Here is a 19028-nt window from a genome sequence, read left to right on the forward strand (position 1 = left end):
AATAATTTTAAAAAAGGCTTAGACATCTTCCAAGAGAAGATAATCAAGAAAAGGCCAACATAGGCTGGGTTCGTTAAAAAATCTTCTTCTCAAGAGCCACAGGGCCAGACAAGCTAAATCTTATGTGTAAGCACTATGAGATGATACAGATTTTTAATTATTCAAGCCATGACCCCTGGGGGTAAGCCGAGGCCACAATAGGTATTACTTTTACATAAGGGTAATCAGGTTAAGAACATCAAGGTTAAAGTTACTCTGGTGAGCGTTGTGGCCCATAAGCATTTTGTTTTTATGCTTACCAACTTTGTATTTAGACAAATGGAAATTAATTTTTTTTTAAAATATTGATCAAAATATTGATCAAAATTGTTATTTGTGAAGAAATACTTTAAGTAGAATTTGTAGAAATCCTCGACGACTTATTTCTCTCCATGCCTTTTAATCTTGTATAGAGTATTTGTTTTTTGACTGTGAAAGAATATCTATAACCGTGTACATGTATTATTACTGTGAACAAACTATTATTCGCGTAATTTCATTCAAGACGATTAATTGTCACAAATAAGGAAACATTTTCTTCAAACCAAAAGCAAATTGAATGGTTCGATCGATATAACGATTAATATTCGCGACTTTTAGTTAGTCGCAATACTGGAGAAAAATTGGTTTACAGAATTTCATTTACTTTATAAAATGACAGAACATATTAATAAATATAAAGTCTACGACAGTTTTAGGCGTCAGTCTTTTTGCTATTTTATAATATTTTATTAAATGAACTCTTTAATGTTTATTTACATTTCATTATAATTTTAATCACCTCCGCCCTAAAATTCCTGTTTAGAAAGCCGTAAATGATTGGATTGATTGCATTGTTAATAAAGTACGATTTCAAACAAAACTTATACAACACCTCGACTCCTGGCGATAAAATGCTCTCAAAGTTTGTCTTAATGCTTCTTGTAACCATGACAACAAAAAAGGGAAGATAACTTACAACAAATACGATGGATATGACAACAAAAATTGTGGTCGTTCTTGTGACCTTATTTGTGTTGACCCTGGAGATGTTTTCTATTTCCCTTTTATGATATGACTCTTTCAACTGATCTTTGCTGATTGACTGTAAATTGCTAGAGGGCAAAGGTGACGACGCGGGACCGGTTTTCTTTTTGAGTGTAGATTTTCTCATACGAATAAATATTGATATACGTACATAAATATACATTTAAGAAATAAACAACGTTATTCAGTGAACATGGTGTTATGAATAGCAATTGCTCTGCTGGCATATTCCATGATGCGCGCTAGCGCATCATGGATAATATGCCAGCAGAGCTATTGCTATTCATAATACCATGTTCACTGAATAATCGTTGTTTATTACTTATATTTGCATTCTTTGCGTTTTTCAAGAATATCAGAGGAAATCCTGACGCAGCTTCTTGTCTTTAGTAAAGAAAAACATACGGCTTTAAAATCACTACACCTGATCAATGATCCTTTTCTCTAATAAATCACAAACAATTTATTAAGTATTTCCCTCTCAAACACAGTTATCTGGATACAAGCAGCGCCGTCATCACATTCGCTTAATTTTTGTTTTGATACAGTTGTGACGTCATCGATCAACGTTATTGAAACCCTCCGACAAAGATCAATAATTTAAATCTCTGATGGAAAAATGAGAATGCTTTTATAATGATTATTACTCCAGAATGCTTTTCTATGATTTTTTTTTTAGTTTTTCTATATATTTTTAATAGCTGAAATCATTCTTGAAGTAGATATACTAGTTAAATTTTCTCTTTCTGAAAGTTATTACACAAGTGTGAAGAGTTATCGTTCTTTGTACAAATATGCATGATACGAAAAAATAAAAATATGGCAGTTCTCTAGGATTTTAAAAAGTTTTATTATACAATTAAATACACTGACCAAAACTAATTTTTTAAAGATATGAATCAGCAATTTTAGATATTCTGAATTTCCTTTTTTTCAAAGAATATTATTAAAAACTTATTTTTATTCCTCTCATGAAACATTTCATATATATACTTCTCAACTCGGTACATAAGTGTAGTAGAGATTGTTCTACACGAGTGTGATAGAGCAATTGCACTCATAGCAGAAGCAGTTGCGTCTATAGTGCTATGAACGCAGTTGAAGCCTGCAGATTCATAGTGGGAGAGACCAGTGGATATGCAAATGTAATAAAAACTAGATGAGATCTCGTTGCGAGCAACGAGTTGGTCTTCCGTTCGATTTTCGATAAGGTTCTAAAACAACTTTAAATGAAAAAAAGTGTTAAGATCAATTATTAAAAATACGTGAGAACACATTTAAGAGTGAAATCTGTAAATTTCAAACAACTTCCGGTCTTTATAATTCACTTCCGGTGTGACCGGAAGTACTAAAAATGACCTATAACTCCTTTCTGAGTGTGAAGGAATCATCCCTGATAATTTCGAGGAAAAATGCTCATTTTTTGGACTACTTCCGGTTTGGGAAAAATAACTTCCGGTGGACATAATATTACATGAGACATTCTATTTGCCTTCATAAGAAACATTTTAAAAAGAAAAAAATAAAATTTTGCATATTTTTAAACTACTTCCGGTGGACGACGGACGCAACGGCAACAAAAACCATATATCCTTCTCAAATCTAGGAGTCATAATCTATCATCCCTGAAAGTTTCAGGACCCAATATCAAACCGTTTTCGAGAACACTCTCGGACAAAATGACACTTTGAAAACAGAAAAATGGCTATATCTCGCGACCGGAAGTGACGACGGCAAAATAAAAAAAAAACGCATAAAGTTCAAATAGTTTCCTATCATTGCTGAAAGTTTCATGAAAAACTGTCGAGGCGTTCTCGAGAAATCGTCTGCACAAAATCGGTAAGAAAAAAAGAATAATAACTAGATACGATCTCGTTGCGAGCAACGAGTGGGTCTTCCGTCCGATTCTTGATGAGATCAGATAAGATTTTGATTGCGATTTTCATTCTAAAATAATGATTTACCACAATCTATAAAAAGACATTGAACATTAAAGACTTAAAAAATCGGCCTTTTGCCCCTAACGGCCCCTAATTTTAGGAATCGGTCCTTTTTATTCATATCATCTTAAAGCTCTTAAGATTTTGAACATTTTTTGTTCAACAACTATTCAGAAATTCTTTTTCGTTTTTGAGTTATTAGCAAAAGAAATATATAGGGGCCAACCCTTCAACTCCTTAATGGGGACGTTTAGCAAAAAATGAAAGGTTGCATATTGTTCAGAACATTATTTTGAACATCTTTTGTTCAATATTGCTTATCAAAATATTTCTCCCTTTCGAGATATAAAGCATAAACAATTTAGCATTCTGGCCTCTTGTGGCCCCTAATTATGTACCGTACGACATAATAAACGTAACATATAGTTGTTAATAATTGAGATAAACATCTTTGCTTCAGTAATGTATTACAAAATATTGACTGATAAAGAGTTATCGATTGAAGACTTTTGGCCCCTCTTGGCCCCTAATTCTAGTGTCCAGCCCCTTTTTCGGGATCCCATCTTAAAGATCTTATGATTTTGAACATTTTGTGTTCAACAACTGTTCAGAAATTCTTTTTCGTTTTTGAGCTATTAGCAAAAGAAATATTTAGGGGCCAACCCTTCAACTCCTTAATGGGGACGTTTAGCAAAAATGAAAGGTTGCATATTGTTCAGAACATTATTTTGAACATCTTTTGTTCAATATTGCTTATCAAAATATTTCTCCCTTTCGAAATATAAAGCATCAAAGATTTAGCATTCTGGCCCCTTGTGGCCCCTAATTATGTTCGGTACGACATAATAATCATAATATATAGTTGTAGGTGGTTGAGATAAACATCTTTGCTTCAGTAATGTATTACAAAATATTAACTGATAAAGAATTATCGATTGAAGACTTTTGGCCCCTCTTGGCCCCTAATTCTAGTGCCCAACCCCTTTTTTGGGATCTCATTTTAAAGATCTTAAGATTTTGAACATTTTGTGGTCATCAACTATTCAGAAATTCTTTTTTGTTTTTGAGCTATTAGCAAAAGAAATACTTAGGGGCCAACCCTTCAACTCCCTAATGGGGACGTTTAGCAAAAAATGAAAGGTTGCATATTGTTCAGAACATTATTTTGAACATCTTTTGTTCAATATTGCTTATCAAAATATTTCTCCCTTTCGAGATATAAAGCATCAAGATTTAGCATTCTGGCCCCTTGTGGCCCCTAATTATGTACCACACGACATAAAAATTGTAATATATAGTTGTAAGTAGTTGAGATTAACATCTTTGCTTCAGTAATGTATTATAAAATATTGACTGATAAAGAGTTCTCGATTGAAGACTTTTGGCCCCTCTTGGCCCCTAATTCGAGTGCCTAGCCCCTTTTTTAGGATCTCATCTTAAAGCTCTTAAGATTTTGAACATTTTGTGTTCAACAACTGTTCAGAAATTCTTTTTTGTTTTTGAGCTATTAGCAAAAGAAATATTTAGGGGCCAACCCTTCAACTCCTTGATGGGGACGTTTAGCAAGAAATAAAAGGTTGCATATTGTTCAGAACATTATTTGAAACATCTTTTGTTCAATATTGCTTATCAAAATATTTCTCCCTTTGAGATATAAAGCATCAAAGATTTAGCATTCTGGCCCCTTGTGGCCCCTAATTATGTACCGTACGACATAAAAATCATAATATATAGTTGTAAGTGGTTGAGATAAACATCTTTGCTTCAGTAATGTATTACAAAATATTTACTGATAAAGAGTTATCGATCGAAGACTTTTGGCCCCTCTTGGCCCCTAATTCAAGTGCCCAGTCCCTTTTCCGGGATCCCATCTTAAAGATCTTAAGATTTTGAACATTTTGTGTTCAACAACTGTTCAGAAATTCTTTTTCGTTTTTGAGCTATTAGCAAAAGAAATATTTAGGGGCCAACCCTTCAACTCCCTAATGGGGACGTTTAGCAAAAAATGAAAGGTTGCATATTGTTCAGAACATTATTTTGAACATCTTTTGTTCAATATTGCTTATCAAAATATTTCTACCTTTCGAGATAAAAAGCATCAAAGATTTAGCATTCTGGCCCCTTGTGGCCCCTAATTATGTATCATACGACATAAAAATTATAATAAATAGTTGAATCGTGTAGAGATAATCATTATAGCTTCACTAATGTATTAAAAAATATTAACTGATAAAGAGTTATCGATTGAAGACTTTTGGCCCCTCTTGGCCCCTAATTCTAGTGTCCAGCCCCTTTTTCGGGATCTCATCTTAAAGATCTTATGATTTTGAACATTTTGTGTTCAACAACTGTTCAGAAATTCTTTTTCGTTTTTGAGCTATTAGCAAAAGAAATATTTAGGGGCCAACCCTTCAACTCCTTAATAGGGACGTTTAGCAAAAAATGAAAGGTTGCATATTGTTCAGAACATTATTTTGAACATCTTTTGTTCAATATTGCTTATCAAAATATTTCTCCCTTTCGAGATATAAAGCATCAAAGATTTAGCATTCTGGCCCCTTGTGGCCCCTAATTATGTACCGTACGACATAAAAATCATAATATATAGTTGTAGGTGGTTGAGATAAACATCTTTGCTTCAGTAATGTATTACAAAATATTGACTGATAAAGAGTTATCGATTGAAGACTTTTGGCCCCTCTTGGCCCCTAATTCTAGTGTCCAGCCCCTTTTTCGGGATCTCATCTTAAAGATCTTATGATTTTGAACATTTTGTGTTCAACAACTGTTCAGAAATTCTTTTTCGTTTTTGAGCTATTAGCAAAAGAAATATTTAGGGGCCAACCCTTCAACTCCTTAATGGGGACGTTTAGCAAAAAATGAATATATAGTTGTAGATTTTAAGCTTAACATTTTTTGCTTCAGTAATGTATAACAAAATATTGATTGTTAAAGAGTTATCGAATAAAAACTTCTGGCCCCTTTCAGCCCTTAATTTGATGAGTCAGCAAATTTTTCTTGATATCATATGAAAGATCTTGATATTTTGCACAAATGATGTTCAGTATGTTTTTTACAAAATATTTATATTTTAAAAGATATGATACAAAATGTCTCAAAAAATCACTCATAAAACGTGTCCTAAATTTTGACCCCTACCGAGCTTCCATACTAGGCACTTCCGGAAAATATCCTGACCATGTTGCAACATGGCAACATGTCCTCTATCATCACTAAAAATTTCAGCTTTCTAGCTTGAGCCGTTTTTGAGTTCCATCACAGACAAGGAGGTCCTCCAAATTTTGATCAAAGGGCGATAACTCCCGACCGGAAGTGAATTTCCAAAAAATAATTTGCCGGAATTAACTTCAGATGACAACGCATCGACTGTGAAAATTTGAAGCAAATCGAACGAGCCATCTCCGAGAAATCGTCTGCACAAATTTTGTAAGAAGAAAAAAGAATAAAAATAATAATAACTAGATGAGATCTCGTTGCGAGCAACGAGTGGGTCTTCCGTCCAATTCTTGATGAGATGAGATAAGATTTTGATTGCGATTTTCATTCTAAAATAATGATTTACCACAATCTGTAAAAAGACATTGAACATTAAAGTCTTTAAAAAATCGGCCTTTTGCCCCTAACGGCCCCTAATTTTAGGAATCGGCCCTCTTTTTTCATATCATCTTAAAGATCTTAAGATTTTGAACATTTTGTGTTCAACAATTGTTCAGAAATTCTTTTTCGTTTTTGAGATATTAGAAAAAGAAATTTTTAGGGGCCAACCCTTCAACTCCTTAATGGGGACGTTTAGCAAAAAATGAAAGGTTGCATATTGTTTAGAACATTATTTTGAACAACTTTTGTTCAATATTGCTTATCAAAATATTTCTCCCTTTCGAGATATAAAGCATCAAAGATTTAGCATTCTGGCCCCTTGTGGCCCCTAATTATGTACCATACGACATGGAAATCATAATATATAGTTGTAGATGGTTGAGATGAACATCTTTGCTTCAGTAATGTATTACAAAATATTAACCGATAAAGAGTTATCGATTGAAGACTTTTGGCCCCTCTTGGCCCCTAATTCGAGTGCCCAGCCCCTTTTTCGGGATCTCATCTTAAAGATCTTAAGATTTTGAACATTTTGTGTTCAACAATTGTTCAGAAATTCTTTTTCGTTTTTGAGATATTAGAAAAAGAAATTTTTAGGGGCCAACCCTTCAACTCCTTAATGGGGACGTTTAGCAAAAAATGAAAGGTTGCATATTGTTTAGAACATTATTTTGAACAACTTTTGTTCAATATTGCTTATCAAAATATTTCTCCCTTTCGAGATATAAAGCATCAAAGATTTAGCATTCTGGCCCCTTGTGGCCCCTAATTATGTACCATACGACATGGAAATCATAATATATAGTTGTAGATGGTTGAGATGAACATCTTTGCTTCAGTAATGTATTACAAAATATTAACCGATAAAGAGTTATCGATTGAAGACTTTTGGCCCCTCTTGGCCCCTAATTCGAGTGCCCAGCCCCTTTTTCGGGATCTCATCTTAAAGATCTTAAGATTTTGAACATTTTGTGTTCAACAATTGTTCAGAAATTCTTTTTCGTTTTTGAGATATTAGAAAAAGAAATTTTTAGGGGCCAACCCTTCAACTCCTTAATGGGGACGTTTAGCAAGAAATGAAAGGTTGCATATTGTTTAGAACATTATTTTGAACAACTTTTGTTCAATATTGCTTATCAAAATATTTCTCCCTTTCGAGATATAAAGCATCAAAGATTTAGCATTCTGGCCCCTTGTGGCCCCTAATTATGTACCATACGACATGGAAATCATAATATATAGTTGTAGATGGTTGAGATGAACATCTTTGCTTCAGTAATGTATTACAAAATATTAACCGATAAAGAGTTATCGATTGAAGACTTTTGGCCCCTCTTGGCCCCTAATTCGAGTGCCCAGCCCCTTTTTCGGGATCTCATCTTAAAGATCTTAAGATTTTGAACATTTTGTGTTCAACAATTGTTCAGAAATTCTTTTTCGTTTTTGAGATATTAGAAAAAGAAATTTTTAGGGGCCAACCCTTCAACTCCTTAATGGGGACGTTTAGCAAAAAATGAAAGGTTGCATATTGTTTAGAACATTATTTTGAACAACTTTTGTTCAATATTGCTTATCAAAATATTTCTCCCTTTCGAGATATAAAGCATCAAAGATTTAGCATTCTGGCCCCTTGTGGCCCCTAATTATGTACCATACGACATGGAAATCATAATATATAGTTGTAGATGGTTGAGATGAACATCTTTGCTTCAGTAATGTATTACAAAATATTAACCGATAAAGAGTTATCGATTGAAGACTTTTGGCCCCTCTTGGCCCCTAATTCGAGTGCCCAGCCCCTTTTTCGGGATCTCATCTTAAAGATCTTAAGATTTTGAACATTTTGTGTTCAACAATTGTTCAGAAATTCTTTTTCGTTTTTGAGATATTAGAAAAAGAAATTTTTAGGGGCCAACCCTTCAACTCCTTAATGGGGACGTTTAGCAAAAAATGAAAGGTTGCATATTGTTTAGAACATTATTTTGAACAACTTTTGTTCAATATTGCTTATCAAAATATTTCTCCCTTTCGAGATATAAAGCATCAAAGATTTAGCATTCTGGCCCCTTGTGGCCCCTAATTATGTACCATACGACATGGAAATCATAATATATAGTTGTAGATGGTTGAGATGAACATCTTTGCTTCAGTAATGTATTACAAAATATTAACCGATAAAGAGTTATCGATTGAAGACTTTTGGCCCCTCTTGGCCCCTAATTCGAGTGCCCAGCCCCTTTTTCGGGATCTCATCTTAAAGATCTTAAGATTTTGAACATTTTGTGTTCAACAATTGTTCAGAAATTCTTTTTCGTTTTTGAGATATTAGAAAAAGAAATTTTTAGGGGCCAACCCTTCAACTCCTTAATGGGGACGTTTAGCAAAAAATGAAAGGTTGCATATTGTTTAGAACATTATTTTGAACAACTTTTGTTCAATATTGCTTATCAAAATATTTCTCCCTTTCGAGATATAAAGCATCAAAGATTTAGCATTCTGGCCCCTTGTGGCCCCTAATTATGTACCATACGACATGGAAATCATAATATATAGTTGTAGATGGTTGAGATGAACATCTTTGCTTCAGTAATGTATTACAAAATATTAACCGATAAAGAGTTATCGATTGAAGACTTTTGGCCCCTCTTGGCCCCTAATTCGAGTGCCCAGCCCCTTTTTCGGGATCTCATCTTAAAGATCTTAAGATTTTGAACATTTTGTGTTCAACAATTGTTCAGAAATTCTTTTTCGTTTTTGAGATATTAGAAAAAGAAATTTTTAGGGGCCAACCCTTCAACTCCTTAATGGGGACGTTTAGCAAAAAATGAAAGGTTGCATATTGTTTAGAACATTATTTTGAACAACTTTTGTTCAATATTGCTTATCAAAATATTTCTCCCTTTCGAGATATAAAGCATCAAAGATTTAGCATTCTGGCCCCTTGTGGCCCCTAATTATGTACCATACGACATGGAAATCATAATATATAGTTGTAGATGGTTGAGATGAACATCTTTGCTTCAGTAATGTATTACAAAATATTAACCGATAAAGAGTTATCGATTGAAGACTTTTGGCCCCTCTTGGCCCCTAATTCGAGTGCCCAGCCCCTTTTTCGGGATCTCATCTTAAAGATCTTAAGATTTTGAACATTTTGTGTTCAACAATTGTTCAGAAATTCTTTTTCGTTTTTGAGATATTAGAAAAAGAAATTTTTAGGGGCCAACCCTTCAACTCCTTAATGGGGACGTTTAGCAAAAAATGAAAGGTTGCATATTGTTTAGAACATTATTTTGAACAACTTTTGTTCAATATTGCTTATCAAAATATTTCTCCCTTTCGAGATATAAAGCATCAAAGATTTAGCATTCTGGCCCCTTGTGGCCCCTAATTATGTACCATACGACATGGAAATTATAATATATAGTTGTAGATGGTTGAGATGAACATCTTTGCTTCAGTAATGTATAACAAAATATTGACTTTTAAAAAGTTATTGAATAAAAACTGTTGGCCCCTTTCAGCCCTTAATTTGATGAGTCAGCACATTTTTCTTGATATCATATGAAAGATCTTGATATTTTGCACAAATGTTGTTCAGTATGTTTTAACAAAATATTTATATTTTAAAAGATATGATACAAAATGTCTCAAAAAATCACTCATAAAACGTGTCCTAAATTTTGACCCCTACCGAGCTTCCATACTAGGCACTTCCGGAAAATATCCTGACCATGTTGCAACGTGGCAACATGTCCTCTATCATCACTAAAAATTTCAGCTTTCTAGCTTGAGCCGTTTTTGAGTTCCATCACAGACAAGGAGGTCCTCCAAATTTTGATCAAAGGGCGATAACTCCCGACCGGAAGTGAATTTCAAAAAAAAATTTGCCGGAATTAACTTCAGATAAAAACGCATCGACTGTGAAAATTTGAAGCAAATCGAACGAGCCATCTCCGAGAAATCGTCTGCACAAATTTTGTAAGAAGAAAAAAGAATAAAAATAATAATAATAATAAATTGGTAAAATCGTTAAGAGCAAATACTTTTGGTTCTGCAAAGTATTACAAAGAACATGTATTTTGAACAACTTTTGTTAAAAGAGATAGAATTTGGCTTCATTTGAGGGGTGGCCCCTAATTTTCCTGATGAAAATAAGATATAGTTCCAAAAGGTCTGGTATGATATTGACTCATTCCTTTGAATAAAAAGATTTTGACAAAAAATGAAAGGTCTTGTGATTTGATTGTTGTTGTTGTGGAGATATGCCCCCTTATTGAGATTTCTCTTTGAGATTTGTGGAGATATGCTTAAATGGAAAAATTTTGCCACCCCTACAAGTCCTTAATGGGGCAAAATTCAGAGATTTTTCGACAAAAATTCAAAGTTTCCATATTAAATTTAGAACATTATTCTTGATTCCATCTTTTGTTCAATATTGCTTATCAAAATATTCCCCTTTTTCAAGATATAAAGCGTCAAAATTTAGCATTCTGGCCCCTTTGTTACCCCTAATTACGTAACATATGATCAAAATTCTATCATATATTGTTGCAAATCGTTAAGATAAATACTTTTGCTTCTAGTAATGTATAACAAAATATTGAACATTAAAGAGTTATAGATAAAAGACTTTTGGCCCTTCTGAGCCCCTAATTTGAGGGGTCAGCCCCTTTTTCTTGATATCAAATGAAAGGTCTTGTGATTCTAAAGATTTTTTGTTCAACACCTATTCAGAGGTTTCTTTTCGTTTATGGAGATATGATTCATATGGAAATATTTAGGGACCACCCCTACAAGTCCTTAATGGGGCCGTTTTACAAAAATTCAAAGTATACATATTGTTTAGAACATTATTCTGACCATCTTTTGTTCAATACTGCTTATCAAAATATTCCCCCTTTTCGAGATATAAAGCGTCTAAGATTTGACATTCTAGCCCCTTGTGACCCCTAATTACGAAACATATGATCCAATTTTATCAATATATTGTTGCAAATCGTTAAGATAAATACTTTTGCTTCAGTAATGTATAACAAAATATTGATCGTTAGAGAGTTATAGATAAAAGACTTTTGGCCCTCTGAGCCCCTAATTTGAGGGATCAGCCCCTTTTTCTTGATATCAAATGAAAGGTCTTGTGATTTTGAAGCTTTTTTGTTCAACACTTATTCAGAGATTTCTATTCGTTGTGGAGATATGCTAAATGGAAATATTTAGGGGTCACTCATACAAGTCCTTAATGGGGCCGTTTTACAAAAATTCAAAGTATGCATATTGTTAAGAACATTATTTTGATCATCTTTTTTTCAATATTGCTTATCAAAATATTCCCCCTTTTTGAGATATAAAGCGTCAAAGATTTGACATTCTGGCCCTTCGTGACCCCTAATTACGCAAGATATGCTTAAAATTTTATAATATATTGTTCCAAATGGTCTAAAATTAATAAATATTGAAAAATCGAGCAGAAAAAATGATAAAATTTTTTGGTCACACGGGGGATCGAACCCGGGTCGCCCGCGTGACAATCCAACGCGCTAACCATTCGGCCATTGGGATCGCCGCTTCGCGTTTTCAAATGCAAATATCTCGAGATTGGCTTTTTCGATTTTCAAACAAATTACATATTTGGCTTCTGCAAAAGGGTCTCTATTCAATTCTAAAACAAAAATATTAAAAAAGAAAAGTTGAAAAATTGCGTTTTTTAAATTCGCTTCCGGTATCGACCGGAAGTACTGACGACGCACGAAAAGGCGATTCTGCAACGCTATAAATCATGAACTATCATCTCCAATTAATCTTCAGTTCATATCTTAAGCAGTTTTCGCTACTAAATCAAGACAAAATTGCATTTTAAAATCAGAAAATTCCATATCTCACGACCGGAAGTGACGTCATAAAAACGAAAAAAACCTATCAAGATCGATTGATTAGCTATTACATATGAAAATGTCATGTAAATCGGCCGAGCCGTTTCTGAGAAATCGCGTGCACAAAATCGGTTGGAAGAATAATAATAGAAGGGTCTTCCGCTGAAGACGGAAGACCCTAACTAGATACGATCTCGTTGCGAGCAACGAGTGGGTCTTCCGTCCAATTTTTGATGAAATGAGATAAGATTTTGACTGGGATTTTCATTCAGAATAATGTTTTTTAGGTAATTGATGTTGATTTGTGTAAATTTGTATTTGGACAGATGGAGAACATAAAACTTTATGTTCCAAAATCTCTTTAAGGTCAAATAAATTATCACTTAAACAATTTAATTTCTTTTAAAAATCGAGGGCTATATTTTTCTGACGAATAGAAATCATCAAACAATGTGTTTTTTTAATCGCTCAAATATTAAATAAAGTGAGATTTAAACGATTTAAATTTTCAAAAAATTTAAATTACTTTCAAAATTTAAAATCAAGTACAATATTTGTATTATGAGATATAGAGAGCATCATACAATGTGTTTGAAACCTCTCAGAGGTCAAATAGAGTGAGATTTAAAAGATTTAATTTTTTTTAATAATTTAAATTGCTTCCAAATGTAAAATTATGTTCTACATATATATTGTGACAGATAAAAAACATCATACAATGTGTTTTGAAACCTCTCAGAGGTCAAATTAAGTAAGATTTAAACGATTTAAATTTTTCAAAAAAATTTAATTGCTTCCAAATGTAAAATCAAGTACTAAATATGTATTGCGACAGATAGAGAAAATCATACAATGTGTTTTGAAACTTCTCAGAGGTCAAATAGAGTGAGATTTAAACGATTTAAATTTTTCAAAAAATTTAAATTGCATCCAAATGTAAAATCAATTACTATTTATGTATTGTGACAGATAGATAATCTATCAACCAAGCTATATAATAAACGTGATGACTTTAACTTTTCTATCGTCAACTTCCCTTACTTATGCAGCAATATACCTTAATCACCTGCATACGGAGTATTTATATCTCAGAGATAGCAAGAGCATGCTCTACGTATGAACAATTTCTTAAACGAGGTAAATTATTGACAAGCAATTGATGACAAGAATATCAACAAGTAAATTCTATGGTCGATACAATGACCTTGTCAGCAAATACAATTTATCATTGAATGATGAAACAAGAATATCAACAATGTGTTTTGAAATTTCTAGAGGTCAAATTATGACCTTGAGATTTATCATTGAATAAAATGCTGACGATTTCAAGTCCATTTTTCAAAATTTTTTCCGTTATTTCCTGATTTGAAATTGTGACCGGTCTTCCATGGCACCTGATACCTCTGAAACTCTGCTCTTGTTTTTTGTATATTTGTTTAATGGACGTTGAGATTGAATACTGTTCGTTATTTCCATATCCTTATAGAGAACATCACACAATGTGTTCTGAAACCTCTCAGAGGTCAAATTAAGTAAGATTTAAACGATTTAAATTTTTCAAAAAATTTAAATTGCTTCCAAATGTAAAATCAAGTACTATATATGCATTGTGACAGATAGAGAACTTCATACAATGTGTTTTGAAACCTCTCAGAGGTCAAATAGAGTGAGATTTAAACGATTTAAATTTTCAAAAAATTTAAATTGCTTCCATATGTAAATTCAAGTACTATATATGCATTGTGACAGATAGAGAACATCATACAATGTGTTTTGAAACCTCTCAGAGGTCAAATTAAGTAAGATTTAAACGATTTAAATTTTTCAAAAAAATTTAATTGCTTCCAAATGTAAAATCAAGTACTATATATGTATTGCAACAGATACAGAACATCATACAATGTGTTTTGAAACCTCTCAGAGGTCAAATTAAGTAAGATTTAAACGATTTAAATTTTTCAAAAAATTTAAATTGCTTCCAAATGTAAAATCAAGTACTATATATGTATTGCAACAGATAGAGAACAACATACAATGTGTTTTGAAACCTCTCAGAGGTCAAATTGAGTGAGATTTAAACGATTTTAATTTTTCAAAAAATTTAAATTGCTTCCAAATGTAAAATCAAGTACTATATATGTATTGTGACAGATAAAGAACATCAGACAATATGTTTTGAAACCTCTCAGAGGTCAAATTAAGTAAGTTTTACACGATTTAAATTTTTCAAGAAATTTAAATTGCTTCCAAATGTAAAATCAAGTACTATATATGCATTGCAAGAGATAGAGAACGTCATACAATGTGTTTTGACACCTCTCAGAGTTCAAGTAGAGAGAGATTTAAACGATTTAAATTTTTCAAAAAATTCAAATTGCTTCCAAATGTAAAATCAAGTACTATATATGTATTGTGACAGATACAGAACATCATACAATATGTTTTAAACCTCTCAGAGGTCAAATTAAGTAAGATTGAAACGATTTAAATTTTTCAAAAAAATTTAATTGCTTCCAAATGTAAAATCAAGTACTATATATGTATTGCAACTAATAGAGAACATCATACAATGTGTTTAGAAACTTCCAAGAGGCCAAATAGAGTGAGATTTAAACGATTTAAATTTTTCAAAAAATCTAAATTGCTTCCATATGTAAAATCAAGTACTATATATGTATTGTGACAGATAGAAAACAACATACAATGTGTTTTGAAACCTCTCAGAGGTCAAATTAAGTAGGATTTAAACGATTTAAATTTTTCAAAAAATTTAAATTGCTTCCAAATGTAAAATCAAGTACTAAATATGGATTGCGACAGATAGAGAACATCATACAATGTGTTATGAAACCTCTCAGAGGTCAAATTAAGTAAGATTTAAACGATTTAAATTTTTTGAAAAATTTAAATTGCTTTCAAATGCAAAATCAAGTACTATATATGTATTGCAACAGATAGAGAACATCATACAATGTGTTTAGAAACTTCCCAGAGGTCAAATAGAGTGAGATTTAAACGATTTAAATTTTTCAAAAAATTTAAATTGCTTCCAAATGTAAAATCAAGTACTATATATGTATTGCAACAGATAGAGAACATCATACAATGTGTTTTGAAACCTCTCAGAGATCAAATAGAGTGAGATTTAAACGATTTAAATTTTTCAAAAAATTTAAATAGCTTCTAATGTAATATCAAGCGCTATATCAGATTTCAAGACACATTGTCTGATGTTGTTTATCTGCCAAAATACACTTGTATACATTTTGTTACATTTGTAAGCAATTTAAATTTTTTCAAAAAATTTAAACCGTTTAAATCTCATTCAATTTGACCTTTGAGAGATTTCAAAACACATTGTTTGGTGTTCTCTATCTGTCAAAATACAAATTTCATCTTTGAATTTTCATTTGGATGAAATTTAAATTTTTTGAAAAATTTAAATCGTTTAAATCTAGCTTTATTCGGCCTCTGAGAAATTGCAAAACACATTGTATATTGATCTCCCTCTGTCGTAACACAGATATAGTATTTAATTTTACATTTGGAAGCGATTTAAATTTTTTGAAAAATTTAAATCGATTAAATCTCACTCAATTTGACCTTTGAGAGATTTCAAAACACATTTTATGATGTTCTCCATCTGTCTCAATACAAATATAGTACATTGATTGTTACATTTAGAATCAATTTAAATTTTTTGAAAAATTTAAATCGTTTAAATCACACTTTATTTGACCTCTGAGATGTTTCAAAACACATTGTATGTTGTTATCTATTTGTCACAATACATATATAATACTTGGTTTTACATTTAGAAGCAATTTAAATTTTTTGAAATTTTTAAATTGTTTAAAACTCACTCTATTAGACCTTTGAAATATCTCAAAACACGTTGTATGATCTTCTATATCCGTCAAAATACAAATGAAGTATTCGCATTTGGGAGCAATTCAAATTTTTGAAAATTTTAAACCATTTAAATTGCATTCTATTTGTCATTTGAGAAATTTCAAAAATCACCATATGTTGTTATCGATCTTTTAAAATGCAGATGTATCATTTAGGAACCATTTCAATATTTTGAAAAATTTTAATTGATTAAAAGTCACAATTTTTGACCTTTCAAAGATTTCAAATTATGTGGTCTTATGTTTTCAATCCTTAAATATGCAATAATAGTTCTTATTTTACCTTAGAAAGCAATTTAAAACAAAATTGAAAAATTTAAATTGTTTCAATTTCATTATATTTGACCTTTGAAAATTTCCAATTACACTGTGAAATTATTTTTGTTTATATCAGAGGACACAAGCTAAAGATCTTAAAGTACAGTCATTCTCACCAACCGCAAGCGTCCTTCACAATGAGTTTGACATGTTCTGTCAAAACAGCATGCTAATATACCTGAGGTAATTGTTTCTTTATTAGTGCATTAAAAATCACAAGATATATACCGTTGGAAAGGTCTTGAAAAGATCTATTTGATGGTTTAAAAATTTTTAAAATCGGTCAAGAAATGAGCGAGATATGACGTTTTACATACATCAAAGGATTTCCACCAAAGATCAAAGAGATCTAAAGAGTACCGTCTAACCGCAAGGATCCTTGATAATGAATTTGACATGTCCTGTCAAAATGAAAGGCTAACTTACCTGAGCTTATATTTTCTTCATTATTACACGTACAATAAAAAGAAATATACCGTTGGAAAGGTCTTGAAAAGATCTATCTGATGGTGTAAAAAAATTAGAAATCGGTCTATAAATAAAAAAGATATGAATTTTTAAAAGAAAAGTTCTAAAAGTACATTTGCACTCTAATGTCAAAACACACCTGAGCTTATAAAATGTTCATTTTTGTACTCACATACAAAACAAATACATTTTTGGAAAGTGCTCGCCAAGATCTATTTGATGACATAAAAAAATTTGAAATTGGATTAAAAAAAATTTTTTGAAAAATTTAAATTAAAAATTTGAAAAATTAAAAAAATTTCTTTAAAATTCAAAAGCCTGTTACAAATGTAGAGTTCACATTTAATCATACCTGAAAATTTCAAATCTCTATTTTGCGTAGTATTCTCAATGAAGGACGGACAAAAATTGTAGAAATTATGTAATATTTCACGACCGGAAGTAAAATTAGAAAAAGTGAAGGTATTGGATTGAGCCATAAATGTTTCCTTTCATCACCGAAAGTTTCATATAGATCCACTGTACCGTTACTGAGATATCAGTGTAGGAAAAAAAATAATAATAAGAAAAAGAAACATTACAATAATAGATGGGTTTTTTAAGCGTTCTATTTTTTGACCCCTATATAGCGCCATTTTGAATAGAGAAATCGAAAAACAAAATCCGATGTACACAATTTCAATCCTTCTATTATCTAAAATCAGTAGAATTTCTGCTCCAGCTTTAGCCGTCTCTGAGCCTTTGTCTGGAAACGAAAGCCTATAAATTTTCGTTTAAAGGGAAATAACTCAAAACCGGAAGTGACTTTTTGAAATTTTAGTCAGCATTCTGATAGAGTTTATAAACGTCTATAACATCTGAAAATTTGAGCGAAATCCGTTGAGAAATGAGTAAGATATGAGACTTCAAAGTTGCGGTCTAGGAAGTAGAAGAAAAAAAAGAATAATAATCTTTACCATCAGAAAAATAGTAGAAGGTCTTCCGTTGGAAACGGAAAGCGCTTAAAAAGCGCCGGACACTGAAATACAGAGCAATGAACCCCAAAAACAATAATGGATATATTGTATTTTTCATTATGTCTGCAGTCGAACATCTAATTCCAATGGCGCATGGAATTCCCGTGTCAACATATTTCCTCCCAAACACCACTGCGGCGGGCCATCCGGTAATGGCGCCTATAACTACAGCAGCGATACACAGACGCTTGGCTTCCTGTTTGGAAAACCGCTTCCCCAGTTTGCATATACGTTTATATCTATCCAATGCTATAACTGATAGAGTTGAAGTGGATGCTAGATTCGAAAACGATTCTATCGTTCTCAACAGTTTACAAGCGGCTGGTGCGTGGATACATCTATGGATATCGCAGGTCGGCAATTTCCACAGGAATCCCAATTACACATGTAAGAAGATTCAGGAATGCCAAGTTAAGGATGAAATAATCCGATGAATTCTTCATCCTTTTCCGTAGATAGACAATACACATCAATGTTCAATGTGCCCACTAACATCAGTAGTGCCATATAGATAATAACCGGAAGAAATCTTAATGCTGTTTTGTCATTAAGTTCCTGAAGCAGATCGCCAGGTGTAGATCAGACAATGAAGATGTATTGTCATTGGTTCCTGTTAAATTCATATTCTTGTCTGGATATAATAAGACAGAAAGGTCAATCTATGATAATTTTTACAAACACCACCAGAAAATAATCCTTTACAAGTAACAGCTTTTCAAAAAGCTTGCCTGACGTAATCAATCAATATATGTAAGAGAAGTGATAAACCTTTTGAGCAATACTTTTTTGTGTTTGAAATATGTTTTTTTATTTGAGAAC

At 32.1% G+C, this 19028-nt stretch overlaps 1 pseudogene; it reads right to left on the minus strand.

Annotated features, from left to right (window-relative positions):
* Window positions 1-757: 757 nt before the first annotated feature.
* Window positions 758-18785, minus strand: LOC134242804 (neuropeptide Y receptor type 6-like; annotated as a pseudogene).
* Between the last annotated feature and the right edge of the window lie 243 nt (window positions 18786-19028).

Source organism: Saccostrea cucullata, unplaced genomic scaffold (genome assembly GCF_032062105.1).
Source record: "Saccostrea cucullata isolate Sc308-1 unplaced genomic scaffold, CSIRO_AGI_Scuc_v1 ctg3119, whole genome shotgun sequence".
Classification (NCBI taxonomy): domain Eukaryota; kingdom Metazoa; phylum Mollusca; class Bivalvia; order Ostreida; family Ostreidae; genus Saccostrea; species Saccostrea cuccullata.